Raw genomic sequence first — 21165 nt, 5'->3', positions numbered from 1 at the left:
GGACTTATCAGCAATCTTCTTGTACGAGGCCCCTTGGGTCAGAGCGATCATAATATGATCGAGCTCTCAGTCGAGATGGAGAGTGAGGAAATTGAATCAGAGACTAAGGTCCAGAACTTAAATAAAGGGAATTACGAGGGTATGAGACGGGAATTGGGTAAGATTGATTGGGTGGTGTTTCTGGGGGGATTGACAGTGGATAGACAATGGCAAGCATTCAAAGATAGAATGGAAGAATTCCAGAACATGTTTATACCGGTTTGGCACAAAAATAAACCTAAAAAGGTGACTCAACCGTGGATAACGAGGGAAATTAGGGACAGCATAAAATCAAAAAAAAGGGCATATCAACTGGCAAAAAAAAGCACCAGACCGGAAGATTGGGGGCAGTACAAGATACAGCAAAAGAGGACAAAGGGATTAATCAGGAAGGGGAAAATAGAATACGAAAGTAAACTTGCAGCAAACATAAAGACAGACTGCAAAAGCTTTTATCGGTATATCAGGAGGAAAAGACTGGTAAAATCCCAAGTCGGTCCCTTGCAGTCCGATTCGGGAGAATATATAATGGAGAATAAGGAAATGGCAGACCAATTAAACTCATACTTTGGTTCTGTATTCACAAAGGAGGACACAAATAACCTCCCAGGAATATCGGCAAACATAGGGACTAATGAGAGGGAGGAGCTGACAGAAATTAGTATCTCTAGGGATATGGTACTGGGTAAGTTGAGGGGACTGAAGGCCGACAAATTCCCGGGGCCTGATAAACTACATCCTAGGGTACTTAAGGAGGTGGCCCTGGAGATAGCAGATGCTCTAAGGATCATCTTCCGGAACTCCATTGACTCGGGAACAGTACCCATGGATTGGAGGGTAGCTAATGTTACCCCAATATTTAAAAAGGGGGGTAGAGAGAAAGCAGGGAATTATAGACCAGTAAGCCTTACATCGGTTGTGGGCAGAATGCTAGAGTCCATTATTAAGGATAAAATAGCGGAGCACTTGACAAATGGGGAAAGGATCGGACAGAGTCAACATGGATTTACAAAGGGTAAATCGTGTTTGACTAATCTGCTGGAATTTTTTGAGGAAGTAACTGGTAAAATAGATGGGGGAGAGCCAGTGGATGTGGTGTACCTTGACTTCCAGAAAGCCTTCGATAAGGTTCCACACAAAAGATTATCATGCAAAATTAAGGCTCATGGGATTGGGGGCAAAGTATTAACGTGGATAGAGAACTGGCTGGCGGATAGAAAACAGAGAGTTGGAATAAACGGCTCATTTTCGGAGTGGCAGGCAGTGACCAGCGGGGTGCCGCAAGGATCTGTCCTGGGACCCCAGCTGTTCACAATATATATAAATGATCTGGATCAGGGAATTGGATGCAATATTTCCAAATTCGCTGACGACACTAAACTAGGAGGAGGGGTGGGCTCTGATGAGGATGTCAGGAGGCTACAGTGCGATTTGGACAGGTTGGGGGAATGGGCGGATACGTGGCAGATGCACTATAATGTGGATAAATGCGAGGTTATCCACTTTGGGGGTAAAAACAGAAGGGTAGATTATTATCTAAATGGCAATAGATTGGGCGATGGGGAAGTGCAGAGGGACCTGGGTGTTCTTGTGCACCAGTCACTGAAGGAGAGCATGCAGGTGCAACAGGCGATTAAGAAGGCAAATGGTATGTTGGCCTTCATATCAAGGGGGTTCGAGTATAGGAATAGGGATACCTTACTACAGCTGTACAAGGTGCTGGTGAGATCGCATCTGGAGTATTGTGTACAGTTTTGGTCGCCCCATCTGCGGAAGGATGTTCTTGCCATGGAAAGAGTGCAACGGCGATTCACCAGGCTGATACCTGGAATGGCGGGAATGACCTACGAAGAGAGATTAAATAGTTTGGGCTTGTACTCACTGGAGTTTAGAAGATTGAGAGGGGATCTCATCGAAACATATAAAATTATGGCAGGCCTGGACAGGCTGAATTCAGAGAGAATGTTTCCAATGGCCGGGGAGCACAGAACCAGGGGCCACAGTCTAAAAATAGCGGGCAAATCATTTAAAACAGAGATGAGGAAGAATTTCTTCACTCAAAGAGTGGTGAGCCTGTGGAATTCCCTGCCACAGAGGGCTGCGAAGGCTAATTCAATAAATATTTTCAAGAGAGAATTGGATATATTTCTGAAGGCTAAGGGGATTAAGGGTTACGGAGAAAAGGCGGGGACGGGGTACTGAACTGGTAAGATCAGCTATGATCTCAGATGAAGATCAGCCATGATCTCATTGAATGGCGGAGCAGGCTCGAAGGGCCGAATGGCCTACTCCTGTTCCTATCTCTATGTTTCTATGTTTCTATGACATTAATAAACTTGTAGAATCGGCATGTATTTAGCAAATTAATTTCAATATAGATAAATGTGAGGTGGTGCATTTTTGTAGGAAGAATAAAGAGACCACATACTGATTGGAAATTATGGGCTAGAAATTCGGTTGGTTGCGCCAGCAATTAGCGCCTAAAGAGCCCGAGAATTGGGGCGTTACCCAATGTTCGGGCGGGCGCACTGAAGATAGCGCCACCTCCCACATTGAGTATCCTTTTAGCGCCTGCGCTAACTCTTTGCATGCGCCCGCATGCGCAGGCAGATCATGATGTCACTTCAGTGTGCAACGCCTTTTTCGCGCCCCTGACCGGATATTCGGTGGCGCCCGCAACATTTCCACCTGGCGCTATTAGTGACAGTTGGATGGAACGTTCCCAGGCCCTTCTCAGAGTCGTGGGCGCTATTTAAAAGGGACAGCTCTAGTATAAAAGCTGCAGCCACTTGGCCTGTTCATTCTGATCGTTGCTGGAGAGAGTTGGTGAACTTCTGTTGCACAGTAATTTTCTGATTTAGCCTTCGGAGACTTGGGACCTGAAGCCCTGTCTGGAGCAGTTGGAGCGTTAGACATTACTGCGTCTTACCCGTCTGGCATAGCAATGGGAGCTGCTTTGGAGGGGAACGTCCTCATGGCCAGACATTTGGAAGGGGCAAAGGGACGGCGGGAGAGAGGGCCGGGATTGGCCAGAAGGAGGAGGGGCAATGGAGGTCGCCCAATCTGACGATACGCTGTGAGGGTTTTCAGGCAGCAGGTGTTCATACATGTCGGAGGAGCAGTGTCTGCGAAGGCTCAGATTCGGTAAGGAGGCTGTGACTGAGCTGTGCAACCTGCTTGCTGAAGATCTGCAGCCACGTCTACGGTGCAGGACCTCTCTGTCGATGGCCATCAAAGTGACTGTTGCCCTCAACTTTTACGCCAGCGGATCCTTTCAGTCATCCACTAGGGACATTGCGAATATATCACAACTTGCAGTGCATTGTTGCATCCGGCAAGTCACAGCTGCCCTCTATAGAAGGAGGCGTGAATTAATCACTTTCCCTGTGACCCTGGAGAAGCAGGGGGTGCGCGCGCAGGGCTTCGCTGCTATTGCAGACTTCCCAATGGTGCAGGGGGCCATTGATTGCACACACGTGGCTTTGCGGGTGCCATTACAGAATCCTGAGGAGTTCCGCAACCGCAAGGGGTTCCACTTCCTCAATGTCCAGCTGGTCTGTGACCACCGGCAGATGATCATGGCAGTCAACGCACAATTCCCTGGGAGCAGCCACGATGCGTTCATCCTGCGGCAGACCTCAGTTTCTGACCTTTTTGAGGGCCCGGCTCACCCACAAGGCTGGCTTCTTGGCGACAAGGGCTATCCTCTCTGCCCATGGCTCATGACCCCACTCCATTTGCCTGCCACCCCAGCAGAAGAGCTTTACAACAGCAGCCATCAGGCGACCAGGAACATTGTGGAGCACACTATTGGTGTGCTCAAACAGCGTTTCCGCCATCTAGACCATTCGGGGGGAGCCCTGCAGTACTCGCCGGAGCAAATGGGTCACATCGTCGTCGTCTGCTGCATGCTCCACAACTTGGCCATTCGATGAACCCAGCCAATGCCAGCCGACCCTCAAGGTCCAGCAGAGCAGGTGGACGAGGAGGAGGAGGAGGAACATAAGAACATAAGAACATAAGAAATAGGAGCAGGAGTAGGCCAATTGGCCCCTCGAGCCTGCTCCGCCATTCAATAAGATCATGGCTGATCTGATCCTAACCGCCAATCCACTATGACAGGACTATCTCCTGAATCTAACAGCATTAGACACACGAAAACAGGAGCAGGATCAGGCTACACGGCCCCTGGGCCCGCTCCGCTACCCACAGGGCCATGACCAATCCGAACCTAGACTCATGTCCAAATTCCTGCCCGCTCCCCATAACCCTTAATTCCCTTTTCTACTAGGAAACTGTCTATTTCTGTTTTAAATTTATGTAATGATGTAGCTTCGACAGCTTTTTGGGGCAGCATATTCCACGGACCTACCACCCTCTGAGTGAAGTAGTTCCTCCTCATCTCAGTTTTGAAAGAGCAGGAAGAGGAGGAAGAGCAGGCGGACGCGGAGGAGGAGGAGGAGCATGCGGACGAGGAAGAGGAGGAGGAGGAAGATGGGTTGCTCCTGAAACTGGAAGGGCCGTCCGTCAGAGGCTCATAAGGACTCGGTTCTAGGCCCCTCTGACGGAATGATGGGTGTCATTCGTACCACGCACTTCGGTTCGTACAAAGCCTATGAAGGCCACCATGATTGTAAATAGTTATGAGTACCATTGTAAATAAAAAAATGTCTTTATTGTCAAAAAAGTACTTCCTTCCAGCATAACAACGTCATGTCAACAGAAACCATAACTAACAAAATAACAGATAACTGTCTGGCAAAGCCGCAAAACTAAACAAACCATCACAAACAATCACAACAGGTGAGGGCGTCCTTGAATTTGGAGAAATAAACGTCTCAGCACCTCCCTCTACTGCTGGCCTCTTGATGGAGACCGACTTGTCTTTCGCGGTCGGCCCCTTCCCTCCCTGCAGCTTCTACGTAATTGAACCCCAGTGGCGGCGTCAAGACTGTGGGATGTCTGCTGACTGTCTGGAAGCGCAGAAGCCCTTGAAGGACGGCCTGGACGACCTCTGGGCTTGGAGGGCGCGGAAGCTGGCTGCTTGAACTGGGCATGGCTGGAAGCAGTGTGCACTGCAGGTGGTGGCAGCTGCACTGCAGACGTTCCAGCGGTGGCATGAGCAATGCTCACCTGCCGAGAGTGGACACCTGCACCATGGTCGGACGACACACTGGCTCTCTGAGGGGACCGGTTCGGATCATCCGCCACAATCGACTGCTCCACTGATTCCTGGCCTCGTGTGGTACTGGAAGGGCCCGGGGTGATCCTGGCTGATGCAGATAGGGTGGCAGCTGTGAGAGTTCGCGTTGCCTCAATCTGGGTGTGGATGAGGCCAGCAAGTGACTGCGTGGCAGCAGTGAGGACCTGTGTGGCAGCTGCCAGTGCTTCGGAGAAGCCCTGGACAGTTCTTTCCATTGCTTTGGACAAGGCCGGTGCAGACCGTTCCACTGCCTCGGACAAGCCCTGGACAGAACTTTCCAGGGATTGTCCGAAGCTCTGAACAGTCCTTTCCATAGCGGCCTCGAAGCCCTGGACAGTCCTCTCCATTGCTGCCCCGAAGCCCTGGACAGTCCTCTCCATTGCTGCCCCAAAGTCCAGCACACTCTTTGCCAGTGTGTCAATCGACTGAGGCATCCTCCCCACTGCAGCCTCCCCACTCCCCATTGCAGTGTGCCTGAGCCGGGCCTGGGTGCTCATTTCAGCAAGGCTACGCACCTCCTCTGCACTCTGTGCAGCAGTCATCCTTCCCTGCCTTGCCCTCCGGGGAGCCGGTCCCCGAACTTGCCTACCCCCCTTGCGTTGCTGCAGGTCGCTTGTTCCGGCAACTGGCTCCTCATCAGAGCCACCCCCTCCCCTCCAGGGAACTACTATCCCCAGTCTGCAGATGTGTAGGCTCCCCTGAGGCTGGAACGGATGGTCCGGCTTCCTCCTGATCCTCGCCTCCGGAGGCAGTGGCATTGGCAGCTTCAGGGCCCAGATCCCGAGTTGGTGATGCAGCATCTGAAAGCAGGGAGATGGGAGAGTGGCTTTAGCAAAAGGGCAGCTTGGCAGCAAGGGATGCCAGATTGCGGCAAGGCTATGACATGGCTCCACAGTGAGAAAGCATGCTGGCGGGGGGACCAAGTGGAAGGAGACAGTTGTAAAAGGTGAGAACCTTACCATCGCTGTTGACAATGCGGTCGGCAGCTGCAGTGGTAACAGGACCACTCAGACGTCCTCCAAGAATCTGGTGCACTCTCTCCTCAAGATCCGTGAGAGTGACCACTTGTGGAGGTCCTCCACTGCTTCGAAGCTGGTATTTGCGAATCTTCGCCAGCTTGGACTGCAGGGGAAAGGAGGGGAAGTTATGTTACATGATGCCCTGAGTGATCATCTCATGCCCCCCATGTTGCAAGAGCCCTTACATGATGCCCTGAGTGAGCATCTCATGCCCCCCATGGTGCAAGAGCCCTTACATGATGCCCTGAGTCAAATGTGGATGTGTGTGCCCAGAAAGGGCCATGGGTGCTTGCTGGCAGATGGCCAATGGGGCACAGGCCACCCTGTAGCCATAAAGACAGGTGCAAATGAAGGGATGCAGAAGTATGCAGAAACAACACTCACCCTGACGACCCGAGTGAGGTCGTTGAATTTCTTTCTGCATTGGACAGGGCTCCTGGTCACCATGTTGCTGGAGTTGACCCTCTGGCATACATCCCTCCAAGCTCGTCGGTAGTCCTTATGATTCGGCCTCCTGCCATTGTCTGGGTACAGAACATCTCGACGGTGCTCCACTGCGGCCATCAATTGCTCCAGAGCCTCATTGCTGAAGCGCTCTGCTCTCTGCCTCACCTTCTCCATTTGGTCCAAGTTTTTAGCGACAGAGAAGGGCCTGCACCGATTCTGAGTCCTACAAGGCGCTGAGTGTGGAAGCTGAGGCTGACTGACCAACCCCTTTAAGAGCCGGCCGGCGCCTGGAAGTCTCGTGGTTATCGGTAATTGAGAGCACCTGCGCTGCACCTGTCCGCGCCGATATTGGGTTGCGCCGGAGGTTTAGCGCCTTAGGAGTCCCGTGCAATGTCTGAATTCGCGCCTCAATCACCTTTGGGAGCGATGCAACCCAATATCGCGCCAGGCGGCGATAATTTGAGTCTGGCTATAAAATTTGCGCAGCGCCAATTCTAACGCCTCAAGCGGGGCTATACCCAATTTCTAGGCCTATGAGTTTTAATGGGGTAGAGGAGCAAAGGAATCCAGGGTACAGAGCCACAAATCACTAAAATTAGCGACACAGGTTAGAGCACAATTAGAGTACAGTGCATTGATCTGGGTTCCATATTATAACAAGGATGAAGGTTTAAAACAGATTCACAAGGATGATACCAGAACTGAGAGGAGATAGATATAAGGAAGGACTAAACATGCTTTTTCCTCCTGAAAAGAGAGGCTGAGGGGTGACCTGATAGAGGGTTGAACATTATGAAGGGTGTTGATAGGATAGATGCCGAGTAGCTGTTTCCATTTGTAGGGGAGACCAAAACCAGGGGCCATAAATATAGGAGAGTCACCAATAACTCCAATAGGGAATTCAAGAGGAACATCTTTACTGAGTCACCAATAACTCCAATAGGGAATTCAAGAGGAACATCTTTACTGAGTCACCAATAACTCCTATCGGGAATTCAAGAGGAACATCTTTACCCAGAGTCACCAATAACTCTAATCGGGAATTCAAGAGGAACATCGTTACCCAGAGAGTGGTGAGAATGTGCAACTCGCTACCACAGGGAGTGGTTGAGCTGCAAAGCTGGTGAGTATTTCTATATTTTTCACTCTTTTTCCAAACTTGGGCATCTAAATTTAAGTTCCTTGGTGTAGATTGAAAGATATACATGTTCCAAATTTTAAAACTAATTAATTAATTAATTAATTGAGATGCGAGACCAGGCAATGGGTTGTTGTTATTGCATGTGGGAGCTGGTGGACACCATTGAGGTCCAAGGCGATCACATCTGCAGCAAATGTTGGCTGCTCGAGGAACTTCGGCTCAGAGTTGATGAGCTACAGTCCGAAATTCAGACACTGCAACACATTAAGGAGGGGGAGCGTTACCTGGACACGAAGTTCCAGGAGGCAGTCACACACACTAGAGTATTTACTTACAATTTGGCCCATGGTCAGGGACAGGAGGGTGTGACTACAAGCGAGGCAGGTATTGGGATCCAGGAGGTAGTGTTGGAGGAGCCTCAGCCCTTGGCCTTGTCCAACAGGTACGAGATTCTTGCTCCCTGCATGGATGAGGGAAGGGACTACAGGGAGGATGAGCAATCTGACGACAGCACCGTGGTACCGGGAGTCATTCAAGTGGGCGGAGTAAAAAGAAATTTTGTAGAGATAGGGGATAGTATAGTTAGGGGGATGGACACTATTCTCTGCAGCCGAGAGCGTAAGTCCTGAAGGCTGTGTTGCCTGCCCAGTGCCAGGGTTAAGGACATATCCCCTGGGCTGGATAGAAGCTTGGAGAAGGAGGGGGAGGATCCAGTTGTCATGGTCCATCAATGACATAGCTAGGACAAAGAAAAAGGTTCTGCTGAGAGAGTATGAGCAGCTAGGGGCTAAATTAAAAAGCAGAACCACAAAGGTAATCTCTGGATTAATTCTTGAGCCACGAGTGAATTTGCATAGGGTAAATAAGATCAGATAAATGAACGACTGACTCAAAGACTGGTGTGGGAGAAATGGGTTTCAATTTGTGGGGCATTGACACCAGTACTGGGGTAAGAGGGAACTGTTCCATTTGGACGGGCTTCACTTCAACCATTAATATGATAGCAAAATACCTCAGATGCTGGAAATCCGAAATAACAACAGAAAACACTGGCAAAACTCAGCAGGCAACATCTGTGGAGAGAGAAACAGAGTTAACGTTTCAGGCCGAAGACCCTTCATCAGAGCTGAGAAAAAAGCAAGAAATGAAACAGATTAAAAAGCAAGTTTGGGGACTGGGAAATGGGGGAGGGGATGAAAGAAGAAAAGGGAAGGTCTGAGAGGTGAAGAGACATTAAGAGATATTCAAGGCAAGACGAGATGGTAATAGGACAGGTAAAGAAACAAAGGATGGCTCTAGATGAAGTGTGAAATGCGCTGGCAGAATGAAAGACAGCTGCCATGTGGGAGAGAAAAATAAAAGGAAAAGGCACAAACCAAAAGTGTGGATAAAAAATATATAAAAATGTAATAGGGGCCGGGGCTATGATCTGAAATTGTTGAACTCGGTATTGAGTCCGGAAGGCTGTAAAGTGCCTAATCGGAAGATGACATAGAAACATAGAAACATAGAAGATAAACGCAGGAGTAGGCCATTCGGCCCCTCGAGCCTGCTCCGCCATTCAATGAGATCAAGGTTGATCATCCAATTTAATGATATATTCAAGAAGGAGTTGGATATATTTCTTAAGGCTAAAGGGATCAAGGGGCATGGGGAGAAAGCAGGGACCGGGTACTGAACTTGATGAGGTGCTGTTCCTCAAGCTTACGCTGAGCTTCCATGGACCAATGCAAGAGGCCGCGGATGGTGAGGTCAGAGTGGGAATGGAACGGTGAATTGAAATGACAGGTGACCAGAAGCTCGGGGTCACCCTTAAGGACTGAACGGAGGTGTTCCGCAAAGCGATCACCCAATCTGCGTTTGGTGTCCCCAATGTAGAGGAGACCACATCGTGAGCAGTGAATACAATATACTAGATTGCAAGAAGTACAATTAAATCGCTGTTTCACCTGGAAGGGGTGTTTGGGGTCCTGGACAGTGGAAAGTGTGGAGGTATAAGGGCAGGTGCTCCATCTCCTGCGTTTGCACAGGAAGGTGCCGGGCGAAGGGGAAGTGGTGCTGGAGGTGATAGAGGAGTGGACTAGGGTGTCTTGTAGGGAGTGGTCCCTATGGAATGCTGAAAGGGGAGGGGAGGGGAAGATGCGTTTGGTGGTGGGATCACGTTGGAGGTGGCGGAAATGGCGGAGGATGATCCGTTGAATGTGGAGGCTGGTGGGGTGAAAGATGAGGACAAGAAGAACCCTATCGTGGTTCTGTGAGGGAGGGGCAGGGGTGAGGGCAGAAGTTAAAAGCTCTATATCTGAATGCATGCAGCATTCGTAACAAGATAGATGAATTGACGGCACAAATAGTTACAAATGGGTATGATCTGATCACCATTACAGAGATATGTTTGCAAGGTGATCAGGGCTGGGAACTGAATATTCCAGGGTATTTGACAATTCGGAAGGATAGATAGAAAGGAAAGGGAGGTGAGGTAGCTTTGTTGGTGAAGGATGGGATCAGTGCAGTGGTGTGAAGTGATATGGCTCAGATGATCAAGATGTAGAATTGGTTTGGGTGGAGATAAAAATAAATAATAAAGGGTAAAAGTCTCTGGTGGGTGTAGTCTACAGGCCTCCAAACAATAGCAACACTGTTGGACAGAGTATAAATCAACAAATAATGGAGGCCTGTAAAAAAGGTAAGGTAATAATCATGGGTGATATTAAACTCCATATTGATTGGACAAATCAAATTGGCCATGGTAGCCTTGAGGAGGAGTTCATAGAGTGCATCCGGGATGGTTTCCTGGAACAGTATGTAATGGAACCAAACAGGGAGCAGGCTATCTTGGATCTGGTGCTGTGTAATGAGACAGAATTAATAAATGATCTCATAGTAAAGGATCCTCTAGGAAAGAGTGATCATAGCATGGTTGAATTTCAAATTCAGTTGGAGGGTGAGAAAGTTGTAATTCAAACCAGTTTCCTGATCTTAAACAAAGGCAATTACAATGGCATGAGGGCAGAACTGGCTAAAGTGGACTGGAAAAATAAATTAAAGGGTAAGACAGTTGAAATGCAGTGGCGGACATTTAAGGAGATATTTCATAACTCTCAATAAAATATATTCCAGTGAGAAAGAAACATTTTAAGAGAAGGGAGCACCATCCGTGGCTAACTAAGGAAGTAAAGGATGGTATCAAATTGAAAATGAAGGCATACAATGTTGCCAAGATTGTTGGGAGATCAGAGGACTGGGAAATGTTTAAAAACCAGCAAAGGATGACTAAAAAAATAATAAAGAGAGTGAAGATGAATTATGAGTAAACTGGCAAGAAACATTAAAACAGATAGTAAGAGCTCCTACAGGTATATAAAAAGGAAGAGGGTAGCTAAAGTAAATGTTGGTCCCTTAGAGGATAAGACTGGGGAATTAATAATGGGGAATGGGGAGATGGCAGAACTCTGAACAAATATTTTGTATCTGTCTTCACGGTAGAGGGCACTAGCAACATCCCAGTAATGGATAATCAAGGGGCCACAGGGAGGGGGGAACGAAAGACAACCACTATCACTAAGGAAATAGTACTCAGTAAAATAATGGGACTAAAAGATGACAAGTCCCCTTGTCCAGATGGCCTGCATCCCAGGGTCTTAAAAGAGGTGGCTGCAGAGATAGTGGATGCATTGGTTGCAATATACCAAAATTCCGTAGACTCTGGGGAGGTCCCAGTGGACTGGAAAACCACAAATGTAACACCCCTAATTAAGAAAGTAGGGAGCCAGAAAGCAGGAAACTATAGACCAGTTAGCCTAACATCTGTCGTTGGGAAAATGCTGGAGTCCTTCATTAAGGAAGCAGTAGCAGGGCATTTGGAAAAGAATAATGCAGTCAAGCAGAGTCAGCATGGTTTTATGAAAGGGAAATCATATTTAACAAATTTGCTGGAGTTATTTGAGGGGGTAACAAGTAAGGTGGACAAAGGTGAGCCAGTGGGTGTGGTGTATTTCGATTTCCAGAAGGCACTCGATACAATGCCACATAAAAGGTTACTGCATAATATAAGAGCTCACGGAATTGGGGGTAATGTATTAGCATTGGTAGAGAATTGGCTAACTAACAGAAAACAGGGAGTCAGGATAAATGGGTCATTTTCCGGTTGGCAAACGGTAACTAGTGGGGTGCCACAGAGATCAGTGCTGGGGCCTCAACTATTTACAATCTACATTAATGACTTGGATGAAGGGACCGAGTGTAATGTAGCCAAGTTTATGGATGATACAAAGATGGGTGGGAAAGCAAGTTGTTCAGAGGACTCAAAGAACCTGCAAAGGGATATAGACAGGCTAAGTCAATAGAAAACATTTGGCAGATGGAGTCTAATGTGGGAAAGTCATAGAGTCATAGAGTCATAGAGTTATACAGCATGGATAGAGGCCCTTCGGCCCATCGTGTCCGCGCCGGCCATCAAGCCCTGTCTGATCTAATCCCATATTCCAGCATTTGGTCCGTAGCCTTGTAAGCTATGGCATTTCAAGTGCTCATCCAAATGCTTCTTAAATGTTGTGAGGGTTCCTGCCTCCACAACCCTTTCAGGCAGTGAGTTCCAGACTCCAACCACCCTCTGGGTGAAAAAGTTCTTTCTCAAATCCCCTCTAAACCTCCCGCCCTTTACCTTGAATCTATGCCCCCTAGTTATTGACCCCTCTACTAAGGGAAAAAGCTCCTCAGCATCCATCCTATCTATGCCCCTCATAATTTTGTCCCCCCTCAGCCTCCTCTGCTCCAAGGAAAACAAACCCAATCTGCCCAGTCTCTCTTCATAGCTGAAGCGCTCCAGCCCCGGCAACATCCTGGTGAACCTCCTCTGCACCCTCTCCAACGCGATCACATCCTTCCTGTAGTGTGGCGACCAGAACTGCACACAGTATTCCAGCTGTGGCCTAACCAATGTTTTATACAGTTCCATCATAACCTCCTTGCTCTTATATTCAATGCCTCGGCTAATGAAGGCAAGTATCCCATATGCCTTTTTTACCACCTTATCCACCTGTTCCACCGCCTTCAGGGATCTGTGTACTTGCACACCCAGATCCCTCTGACCCTCCGTCTTGCCTAGGGTCTTACCATTCATTGTGTATTCCCTTGCCTTGTTAGTCCCCCCAAAGTGCATCACCTCGCACTTTTCCGGGTTAAATTCCATTTGCCACTGTTCCGCCCATCTGACCAACCCATCTATATCGTCCTGCAGACTGAGGCTACCCTCCTCGCTATTTACCACCCTACCAATTTATGTATCATCCGCGAATTTACTGATCATACCTTTTACATTCATATCCAAGTCATTAATGTAGACCACAAACAGCAAGGGACCCAGCACCGATCCCTGTGGTACCCCACTGGCTTCCAGTCACAAAAACAAACTTCGACCATCACCCTCTGCCTTCTGTCACTAAGCCAGTTTTGTATCCAATGTGCCAAGGCACCCTGGATTCCATGGACTCTTACCTTCTTGACCAGTCTCCTGTGCGGGACTTTATCGAAGGCCTTACTGAAATCCATATATGCCACATCCACTGCGTTACCCTCATCCACACACCTAGTCACCCCCTCAAAAAATTCAATCAAATTAGTCAGACATGATCTTCCCTTGACAAAGCCATGTTGACTATCCCTGATTAATCCTTGCCTCTCCAAGTGGAGACAAATTTTGTGCGAGTGCGAGGTTATACACTTTGGCAGGAAAAATAAAAAAGCAAATTATTATTTAAATGGAGAGAAATTACAAAATGCTACAGTTCAGAGGGACCTGGGGGTCCTTGTGCATGAAACACAAAAAGTTAGCATGCAGGTACAGCAAGTAATCAAAAAGGCAAAAAGGCAAGGAATGTTCGCCTTTATTTCAAAGGGGTTGGAATATAAAAGCAGAGAAGTCCTGCTACAACTGTACAGGATATTGGTGAGACCACAACTTGAGTACTGCGTACAGTTTTGGTCTCCTTATTTAAGGAAGGATATACTTGCATTGGAGGCAGTTCAGAAATGATTCATTAGGTTAATTCCAGAGATGAGGGGTTTGGCTTATGAGGAAAGGTTGAGCAGGTTGGGCCTATACTCATTGGAATTTAGAAGAATGAGAGGTGATCTTATTGAAACATATAAGATACTGAGGGGGCTCAACAGGGTAGATGCAGAGAGGATGTTTCCCTTCATGGCGAAATCTAGAACTCGGGGGCACAGTCTCAGAATAAAGGGTCGCCCTTTTAGAACTGAGATGAGGAGGAATTTCTTCTCTTAGAGGGTCGTAAATCTGTGGAATTCTCTGCCCCAGAGAGCTGTGGAGGCTGGGTCATTAAATACATTTAAAGTGGAGCTAGACAGATTTTTGCAAGATAAGGGAGTGAAGGGTTATGGGGAGCGGGCGGGGAAATGGCTTTGATCCCAAGATCAGCCATGATCTTACTGAATGGCGGAGCAGGCTCGAGGGGCCATGTAACCTTTTCCTGCTCCTATTTCATATGTTCTTATGTTTTTAAAGTATTGATGCTTTTAAGGGGAAGCTAGATAATTACAGGAGTGACAAAGGAATAGAAGGATACGCTGACAGAGTTAGACAAAGAGGGGTGGGAGGAGTTTTGTGTCGAGCATAAACATCGTCAGGAAGCAGTTGCTCCGAATGGCCTGTTTCTATTTAACAGAATCATAGAGTCATAGAAAGATTACGACACAGAAGGAGGTCATTCTGCCCATCATGTCCGTGCCAGTTGGGAAAGAGCTACTCAGCCTAATCCCACCTTCCAGCACTAGCTTCATAGCCCTGTAGGTTACAGCTCTTCAAGTGAACATCCACGTACTTTTTAAATGTGATGAGGGTTTCTGCCTCTGCCACCCTTTTGGCAGTGGGTTCCAGACCCCCACCAGGCTCAGGGTGAAATTTTGTTCCCCTCATCTCACCTCTAATCTTTCTACCAACTATTTTAAATCTATACGCCCCTGGATCTTGACCGCTCTGCTAAGAGAAATAGGTCCTTCCTATCTACTCTCTCCAGGCCCCTCATAATTTTACACAACTCAATTAAATTTCCCCTCAGCCTCCTCTGTTCCGAGGAAAACAACCCCAGCCTATCCAATCTTTCCTCATTGCTAAATTTTTCCAGTCCGTGCAACATCCTTGTAAATCTCCTCTGCACCCTCTCCCGTGAAATCACATCCATCCTGTAATATGGTGACCAGAACTGCACTCAATATTCAAGCTGTGGCCTAACCAGTGTTGTATACAGTTCTAGCATAACTTCCGTGCTCTTATATTCTATGCCTTGGCTAATGAAGGAAAGCATTCCGTATGCTGTTTTAACTACTTTATCGACATATCAACCTACCTTTAAGGACCTTTGAAATACACTCCAAGGCCCCTCTGTTCCTCCACACCTCTCAGTATCCTGCCATTAATTGTGCATTCCCTTGCCTCGTTGCCCCTCCCCAAATGCATTACCTCGCACTTTTCCGGATTGAATTCCATTTGCCATGTTTCTGCCTAACTGACCAGATCATCGATATCTTCCTGCAGTCTACAGCTTTCCTCCTCACTGGCAACCACACGGCCAATTACTGTATCATCTGCAAATGTCCTTATCATCCCCCCTGCATTTAAGTCTAAATATTAATATGTACTACAAAGAGTAAGGGACCGAGTATGAGCCCTTTGGAACCCCACTGGAAACAGACTTCCAGTCGCAAAAACTCCCCTCAACCATTACACTTTGCTTCCTGCCACTGAGCCAATTGTGGATCCAATTTGCCACTTTCCCCTGGATCCCATGGGCTTTTACTTTTTTGATCAGCCTGCCATGTGGGACCCCATAAAAAGCCTTGCTAAAATCCATGTAGACTACCTCAAATGCACTGCCCTCATCGGCCTTCCTTGTTACCTCATCAAAGAATTCAATCAAGCTAGTCAGACACGACATTCCATTAACAAAACCATGCTGACTGTCCTTGATTACCTACCAGTGTACAGGTCAAACCAATTTCAATTTGCTCATGAACTTTATCAATAATTACTACATAAGCAGTTCTGTATTGTTCTGTATTAAAATAATTTAAAAGCACAACTATTTTATTTACATAATAAATTATCGAGGATAGGGGCCATTGGCGAGCGGGGTTCAAAACATTTGTCCATATATTTCATGGAAATGTGTAGATCCGGGTTCCAGGAAATAGGACATTGGGAAAGCAGAGTCTAGTGGTGCTGAAGGCGGTGGAGGGGAATCTGAGGTCTGAGGCACAGATCTGGGTTGAACAGCAGGCTGAGTTTGTGTATAGTCAGAGCCAGGCTGAGCCAGCAGCCAAGGGAAGGAGGGAGTCAGTGGCTGATTATGGAAAGTTCCTCCAGGCCCAGAAAAGGATGGGATGGGATGGGTCTATGCTCTTGTCAATGGGAGGAACTTCTGGCTCATCTGTGATTTAACGTTACTCGCAGTCTGGAAGCACAGCGGTGGCACACTGGTAATGGGACAGGCTAAACAAAAACAACCTACATTTATATAGGGCCTTTAAAAGAGCTAATTGGTGTCATAGACAATCCACTGGAAGTTGACCGTGTCCACACATCATGTCACCAAGTGGCAGTGTACAGATTCAAAAGAGCAAGGACTGAGGATATATCATCATGGAACTCCAGAGAAGATCATATGACTGCTGGAGGATAAGCCATTGCTGGAGGTGCATTGAATAGTATGGTGGTTCTACAATCCCAACATCCATCTTCTCTCAGAAAACTCAGCCACATTACCATCTTATCCAGACCCTCACTCTCCACTACCTTTGCTCCTCCATCTCTTTGCAGTCCTACTCCCATCGGACAAAGTCAACATGGATTTACAAAAGGTAAATCGTGCTTGACTAATCTACTGGAATTTTTTGAGGATGTAACTGGGAAAATAGATAAGGGAGAACCAGTAGATGTGGTGTATTTGGACTTTTAAAAGGCTTTTGATAAGGTCCCGCATAAGAGATTAGCGTGTAAAGTTAAGGCACATGGGATTGGGGGCAAGGTATTGACTTGGATAGAGAACTGGTTGGTGGACAGAAAGCAAAGAGTTGGAATAAATGGGTCTTTTTCTGAGTGGCAGGCAGTGACTAGTGGGGTACCGCAATATACATTAATGATCTAGATAAGGGAACTAAATGTAATATCTCCAAGTTTGCAGACAACACAAAGCTGGGTGGGCGTGTGTGCTGTGAGGAGGATACCGAGAAACTCCAGGATGATTTGGACAGGTTGGGTGATTGGGCAGAAGCGTGGCAGATGCAATATAACGTGGATAAATGCGAGGTTATCCACTTTGGTGTCAAAAACAGAAAGGAAGACTATTATCTGAATGGCAATAGATTGGGAGAAGGGGAAGTGCAACGAGACCTGGGTGTTCTTGTGCACCAGTCGCTGAAGGTAAGCATGCAGGTGCAGCAGGTGGTGAAGAAGGCAAATGTTCGCCTTCATAGCAAAAGGGTTTGAGTACAGGAGCAAGGATGTCCTGCTGCAGTTGTACAGGGCCTTGGTGAGACCACACCTTGAGTACTGTGTGCAGTTTTGGTCACCTTATCTGAGGAAGGATGTTCTTGCCATGGAAGGAGTTCAGCGAAGATTCACAAGGCTGATCCCTGGGATGGCAGGAATGACGTATGAGGAGAGATTGGGTCGATTGGGCTTATACTTGCTGGAGTTTAGAAGAATGAGAGGGGATCTCACCGAAACTTATAAAATTCTGACAGGTCTGGACAAACTAGATGCAGGTAGAATGTTCTTGATGGTCGGAGAGTCCAGAACCAGGGGTCATAGTCTAAGGATAAGGGGCAAGCCATTTAGGACAGAGATGAGGAAGAATTTCTTCACCCAGAGACTGGTGAACCTGTGGAATTCTCTACCACAGAAGGCGGTTGAGGCCAAGTCTTTAAATATATTCAAGAAGGAGTTAGATATATTTCTTAGAGCTAAAGGGATCAAGGGATATGGGGAGAAGGCAGGTACGGGGTACTGAGTTTGGATGATCAGCCATGATCTCATCGAATGGCGGAGCAGGCTCGAGGGGCCGAATGGCCTACTCCTGCTCCTATCTTCTATGTTTCTATGTTTCTATGTATTGTGGCTAATTTTCTATTAATTATATCCTTCATGGAATGGCTTGTCATTGCCATTGATGTTGTTTGATTGGCTCATTCCTCTCCTGCTGCATCTTAAATGTTGTAACCTCCCTTTAAGTCGGCCCGTGAAAAGAAAGTTTCCTCAACAGAACCCATCAATGCCAATTGTTGTCCTTTCCTACGCTCTCTCACATGTCTCACAATTATACATTTATTATATATCACAGAATCATAGAACGATACCGCACAGAAGGTGGCAATTTGGCCCATTGTGTCTATGCCTCAAACACAAGTCTACAATAATTCTCCTACTATTATAACTACTGTATATAGACAACTCTTTACTGTGTTAATCTGTCTTTCCACTGTTTCTATGCCAAGTTACGTCTCCAGCTAACATTATTACCCTGCTCCCTTTTTTCCTTCCAAAAATCTATTCATATGTTGTGTTTGTACCTAAAAAGGATATTCATGGATTTACAATGTTCTTTAAGTGTCATCATTTGTAATCTGTGCTACTTCAATATTATTTACCTGAATAAAGAATCTAATAAATAGGTCAACTCCTTGCTGCTCGAGTTCTCAGGATAAGCAGGGCCAAACATTGAAGAAACTCAAGGGCCTTTCCCTGTAATAATGACCAACATTTTCTATCTAAAGAGACAGATAATCCAGTCAGCTTGTTAATGTAGTTACTGTTCTTATTTGTTCTGTGGATGTGGCTGACGCCGATCCCTAGTTCTCCTGAGAATAGGCTGTTGACCCTTGGGCTGTGGTGATGGTGCTCACATGATCCCGCAAGGTCTGGAGTTCGAGGATGGTGAGTCAGTGAGGATGGTTGGTGAGTTGGAGATAAATGTGCAGGTATTGGTGCTACCACGACATTGCTGCTCTTGTCCTTCTCGGTGAGGTGGGGGCAGGGCTTGGAGCCGTGGTCCAAGAACTTTGTCCCAGTTGCTGCAGTGCTTCCTGTAGAGGATTCGGGCAGTCACAGGGCACATGTGGTGCAGGCGGTGTGGCTAACGCCCCGCCACTCACCCCTGGAACGAATGTAATATTCGACAAATCCTGCGGTTTAGTTTACTGGAAAAAGCTGCATAAAACATGACAAGATTAGACACGCTTGGCCTTAAGTTGTTTGTTCAAAGGACTGTAACAAATTCCACTCCTTCAGCACATTAGCTGCATCCCTGGAGAGTTCCCTTTGGTACAAATAACGGCGGCTCTGGGTGAATATTGTCTGTGTCATGACCACAACCGGGAATGCCCATTCGCCATTGCTCACTGCTCCCAGAAAATGGATCTACCACCCATCCTACAGATAGTCTTCAGCTACTATCATGTCCTTGCGCTCTTTGGACTTCCTGGTGAGATTTGAAATCAGATGTGTTTCTATGTGTTTGACTGTCGTGTTGTTCTTTCTGTCTGCCTGATATTGTAACGTGGGTTCTTTTCTCCTCTGGTGCAGTTCATGGTTCCTTTTATTATTCTAATAAGGAGTGTTGCTCCATTTACAATATTTACGATTTTTTATACACTTATTGAATTTATATTATGTTCTGAGCTCCGAGAAAGTCATTGTAATCTGAATATGTTCCTCCTGATTCAGGACCCCGCAGAATTCCACATGGCAGCTCCGATTGCTGCTCTGTTTGATGTTCGCTAATCTCAGGCACTATAACAGGGCATTACAGTTGTGAATGTAGAATATATACTAAAGCTATAGGGTCCTCAATGCTCATGAGTAACTTATGTGGAATGTGCCCCATGTGTAGATCTGATCTAAGGGAAAGGCTGGTCTGCCATGCATTCCTGGTTGAGTTGCCAGCAGTCACTTGCTCCCACAGGAGGAATATTCACTTGGGTGAGGTACTGGACAGTGAATTGTACTCTTGGAGTATACATCAACAAAGATTAACTTCTTCAGCAGAAGAAAGGAGAAATCTGGAGGCCAAATAATAGACTGTGGCTTCCCAGAGACACTTCAGCAGGATTGTTGTGCTTATTCAAAGTCTCCCAGCTTCACCATCTGATCCTGGACTGGCAATGAGCTACAAATCCACCGTGATCCAACTGAATGGCGGAACAGGCTTGAGGGGCCCAAGGGCCGACTCCTACCCCTATGTTCAAAACACTTCCCTCCTAATGGGTTGCCATGGCTTTGTTTGACTCACAGGATCAATTAACGGAAACAATGAATTGCAGCCCACTGCACAGAATGACTGACTCTTAAATAGTCCAAATCATGTTTGTTGCTGTAGATACCCAAGAGGCTATCAGCAAAAGTATTCATGATGGACCTCTCCTCCTCACTTGATCCATACACATGATTCGCCATATCTCACTCCCACCACAGGCTTCTTCCCACTGCTTTTTGAGGTACTTTCTCCGCTTGAATAGTTAAATATTTCCGAGCAGTCTCCACTCCTGACTGGCAGAGGATGTATCCGCTCCCTCAGAGACCGGTACCTCAATCTTTGCTGGGCTGAGACTTCCTCTCACAGAGTGGTGTTGGCCACCCAGTGACGGGCTGGACTCAGTCATTCTGTGAGGTCAGTCAATGTGCCAAGAGTTAAAAGTCTCTTCGGTTTGAAGGTTAGTACCAGTTTGGCCAGGGAAGCAGGCTGTTGTGAGCTTTCAATAAGTGAACTTCCAATAAAGCTTCCAGTTGAAAAAGGCAGCGCATTGTTCAAGATTTTTATATGTGGATGATTGAAAGAAATTAACCTACCGCTGTGTTAAATTATGCACTGTCTGTACAAATATGAACTTTAAATACACGTAGTTATAGGTTCGAAACTCATGAGTTTTTGTCCAGTTACCTCTTTGCAGAGAGAGTGGAATCACGGACAGCATTCTCTTATCTACACTGGGGTCTTCACACACCCTGCATAGCCTGCCTCCCTCTGTGTCTCTCTCTAGTGTGTTTAAAGCTTCTATATTATATAATTCTGCATAATGTTAATTAGCTTATTCTATTTAATAATATATACGCGCTTACCCTTACACATCCCATGTTCTAATGACTCCGTCTGTGAAATAAACCTTCTGACTCCACCTTCAATCTTGTATTAACTGCGTCCTAATTACATGATTGGCAAACTCTAAGCAACAATTATTTAGTCTTGAAATTCTCAGATCCATTCATAAATATTAATCTAATTTCTTACTATTATTGTTATATCGAT

This window comes from Somniosus microcephalus, chromosome 15 (genome assembly GCF_052327205.1).
Source record: "Somniosus microcephalus isolate GS21.2 chromosome 15, FLI_Smic_1.0, whole genome shotgun sequence".
NCBI lineage: Eukaryota > Metazoa > Chordata > Chondrichthyes > Squaliformes > Somniosidae > Somniosus > Somniosus microcephalus.
The sequence above is the reverse complement of the archived record's forward strand: the minus strand, read 5'-3'. Positions refer to the sequence as shown.